Here is a 4,585-nt window from a genome sequence, read left to right as displayed (position 1 = left end):
GGTATCCAATCAGCTGGGAAATGTTCTGGATGACGTCTGAATTATGGTAATAAGCTTCTGATAGGCTGAACACTGGAAGGCAGTGTCAACAGAACAGACATTGTATTCCTCTCTTTGATGTCCTTAAGATCCCTGTGAAAAGAGGAAATTTTAGTCAAAAGCACTTTGAGGACACTTACGTATCTCCATTACAATAGGCTTTAAATGCTAGCGAGGGAAGAACCACTGAGGCAGATTGCAGACTACAATAGCAACACTTACGTACACAAAAACTCTGTATGTCGTTTGTCTTTTAATTTGTGCTTTACGAGGGCAGCAGCTAATTATGCAATCAGCAAATTTGCATTGTGCAAGTGAAGGAGAGCTTAGACGTCCTAATTCAGTGATTGAAATTGTCCAAGATCAGTAAACTCAAATATGCATTAAAATGTAGTGGTTGTTAAATTAATAATACACATTCATGAACAACATTCTAAAACTATTAGAAAACCAATTTAGAAACCTATTTGGGTCAAATTGTTATTTCATAAAAATTTAAATAATCTAATAATGAGAAAGTATGCAACACTAATGCAATATGTGCCATTAGACAAACTTCTAAGGGAGTGATTCATGATTGAAAGAAATAAAAATCCACTGCAGTCTATGGATGTCACAACACTTGAATTATAGACTTTGATACGATACTAGTATAAAAAATCAACAACACTCTTTTGATACCACGGCAAAGGAAAAAGTCCTTGGCACACAAAATAGGATTTTTTTTTTCCTTTTTATTTAAGTAGAATCCTGCAGACAGTGCTGGTCCAGAAATAGTCACTGAACACATACCAACCCACTTGATTCCCTTCCCTGTTGTTTTATTTGTGCAGCCTTGGGTTGAAATCTGATTGTGATGTGCCTTTGTGGATATTGTGTCATTTTTGAAACAAGTGGTATTGATAAGTATTTAACTATTGATATTTGCGACATCCTTACTGCAACGTAAATGTATCATCAAGGCCTGCAGTTATCAAAGTGTATTTGTCAAATTAAGTTTTATTCACTGCAGCTACAACTCCCTGGCATGCCTTTTTGTTCCCTTGCATTTGGGCATTAAAAGATCGAGCAGAACTTCACTAATTATAAGTTGCAATGCTGATTATACACAAACAGTGCTTCACAGCTGGTGAGTATATAACAGAATATGGGCAACTCTAGAAGAAGGAAGTCACGACTGTAAAATAATGGACTGGAGCTCACTTTATTACTCACTTTTTTACCTAATTCCTCCAAGGTTATAACTCCAATCTGCCTCTGCAAGCATTACTTATGATGGTGTATTCCATAAATGTGCATATCCCCCAATATGTTATGATGAGAGCTGAAGCACTTAGCTGAGAGAAAATAACAGCCAACTATTTTGATAATCGATTATTTGTTAAAGGGATTTTTCATACACAAATGGCAGAAAATGCTGCTTTTCTCTGTTTAATCACTCACTGAATATATTTGTGTTTTGAACTTGACAAAACAAGACATTTAATGTGTTTACATGCAGCATATTTGGGTTTAGGCAATACCTCAGTTTCTCAAACACCGGTTAACAGACCTAGATTACTCCTTTAGTAACTGGAGTATTTGTGCATGTATATACTTTAACTGGGGTAAGATTGGGTTATGTGGCTGCGCATAAGCCACAGGTTATAACTGCCCCTCCCTACTACGCTGCAGTGGTTTTTGACCTGGAAATAGAAAAGATCAGGAGGCAACAGCGCAAAAAACAACAGTATGAACTTGAGCTTTACCTTTACATGGTCTGAGGACTTTGCCATGGCAAGTCACGATATTACCATGAAGACCTATTTCTGTCGTAATTTTGTAGAACAGTCGCCTGTGTTCTCCTTGCTTTCAAAGTCATTGTGATTTTTACAAAGGTCAACTGGAAGAAAAAGCCATATTCCGACCGGTTGTAGAAAGGCGTTGCCACCTACTGTACCGGAGGTAGATTTACTCCTCTGCATGTAAACACACCAATTGAGGACATCACCTTTGGCGAAGAGATTCATGTTTTTGACTTATTTTCAGACCAAAAGATGAATTGAGAAAATAATTGGTAGATTAAGCAAGCATGAAAATAATCTTTAGAATAACTGTTAGTTGCAGCTCCAACTGATAGTTGAAATTACTCATAATTTAGATAAATCCACATAGATGTGAGGAACCACCAAAATGACCCATAGGTGTCTGTCAGGCTTTGTGGCTGCGATAAGGTACTTTGTGTTATTGGTAGTTTTCTCCTAAACCTTCCCTTAGGCTGTGTCCCAATCAGGACTTGTCCTGATAGGTAATTTGGGTCTGCATGCATAATTTATGGTCTTATGGAAGTTATTCCTAATAAATCTTGCCTCTCTTTCTTAAGTAGCCCATTTAGTAGGGTTCCCGTACGAGGGTTAGAGATTCACTCTGCACCTCTGGGAATGCTATGTAAAGGCACAGGCTAGTTTATCAATTCCTCTGCTTTTGTTTGAAGGGCTTAAATAAGAACTTTGTCAGGGGAAGTATTTACAGGAACAAAGGGGCCTGTTACTTTCTATAAACAAATGACTATTGCGGTCTCATTGATGGAATTGAAGTACAGAATATAAATTAATGTAATCCTTTGAATAGGAAATAAATTAGCTAATGAGATTGCAACCTAAATCATTGCTCATTCTACTCTCTCAGTTGAAGAGAGCTGAGACAATTTGACACAATTGAATCTGTTTAATCAGCAATGGTTTTCAAGTCTTCTGAAAACTTTTTGAATGAGTTGATCAAAGTTGGCTCTGGATGACCATTTGGGCTTCAAAAAAAGCACAACAAAATGGGCTATCTCTTGGTACCAGCTACAGCAGCATGGAAGAACTGACCTTTTAATAATCTATAAACATGTTGAACCAGATAATGTAAATATGAATTACAACAGTTTGTCTTTCTTTGATGCCAGGGCAGATATTTTCATTCTGTCAGAGTACTGCTTCAGTGGGAGAATGGATAAAATATAAAGTGTTGTAAATTGCTGATCACTGCCTCATTCTTTACGTTATTTTTTTGTGCATGCCCATAACGTGGCATGAGCGTGTGAATCGTGCGTTCCGGAAACACCGCCTTGCAATTAATCTAGTCTGATGCTTGTGATTGCATTTTCTAATTATCATTCCAGCCTGTCCTTGAGTTTTAATAGCATTCTGGATATTAATCTTTGATGTGGTGTGCCTATTAAGCATTAGGCCAATGTGTCTTTTTCAGAATTCTTCCAAACACTCCATTACAGGATGAGTGAGCATGCTGAATCAATGCCAGATCCTATGGACACGAGCTAAATTATCTCAACTCTTTCAGCCTATTAAATAGTGGGGTTTAATAAAAAAGTTGTTTATGATGAGATTAAATTGTAGACAGCGTATATGGCTTGGCATTAAAAACGGGAATATGAAGGGACAAAATTGTTAAATATGCTTTTAAAGTGTTGTCTTGGGTTGTTATCCTTAATCTTGGCTCAGACACATTCTGGCAAGAGCTCCGCTGTGCTCCATTTCTATAATCTACAAAATTATACATTCTTGTTTTGCTGAATAAGAATATCTTTGATCAGATATAAACTAGCTGTTCATCTGGATATTCTTCCTAGAAAAGCACAGCATTGCATATTAGTCTGTGTAAATTTGTGTGCACATGCATCCCAAAATTGAACATGCAGGCTTACCCACGAACATTAAACTGAGCACTGCAACTAAGCACTTTTATGGCTTCTCTCACTTTAGTAGGACAATAATTATGTGCAGCAGAAGTCTGGTTGGCAAAGCTTTTCAAGAGGTCTTGCTTGCATAATAAATTGATAATCCTCCATACATGGGATAATATAAACACCTAAATTGACCATCTGTTCTCTATGTTGCTTCAACCTTTGGCACAGAGATTATTTTATCATACTGTTTTTGCGTTTTTAATGAAACGCTGTACGTTCACCCAGAAGCTCCTGAATATGAAAGATTTCGCTGTTTAACGCATAAGGCGCATACTTGGTGGACTTGCTTTAGACATATTCAAATGAGGAAAATCAAATCATCATCACTTCTTAGGTTTACTGCACATTATCGTAGAAGCACACCTAGAACCAAGCAACACATTAATGCAGAGTTGCATAAGGGTGGGGCAACATAATTATACGTCTACCATCGAAAGCCTCCCACCCATTACACAAATATCAACCGCATAAGAAACTGCTGGCATTCAAACACCATTTTGATTGTAGTCTTATGTCGGTCTTTTGAGGACTTCATCAAGTGGCTATGAAATATGAGAATCATGAATAAATAGAGGCAGAGGTTTATTAATTGGGAGAAGGGAAAGACACACATGGAGAGATGGCAAAGGACGGTGGCAAGGTCACAAAACTGGTGCCACGATTAGTCTCAATCATTTCTATCTGCACCCTTCATCGACTACTGTAAGAACTATTTACGGCTGCTAAATGCTGCATTTTGGTGGACAAATACTAAGCATATATGTGAGTTGGGTGCAAAAAACTAGGGTTTTGTGATTGGCAGGTTGAGTAGCTCCA

Source organism: Echiichthys vipera (assembly GCF_963691815.1).
Source record: "Echiichthys vipera genome assembly, chromosome: 21".
NCBI lineage: Eukaryota > Metazoa > Chordata > Actinopteri > Perciformes > Trachinidae > Echiichthys > Echiichthys vipera.
The sequence above is the reverse complement of the archived record's forward strand: the minus strand, read 5'-3'. Positions refer to the sequence as shown.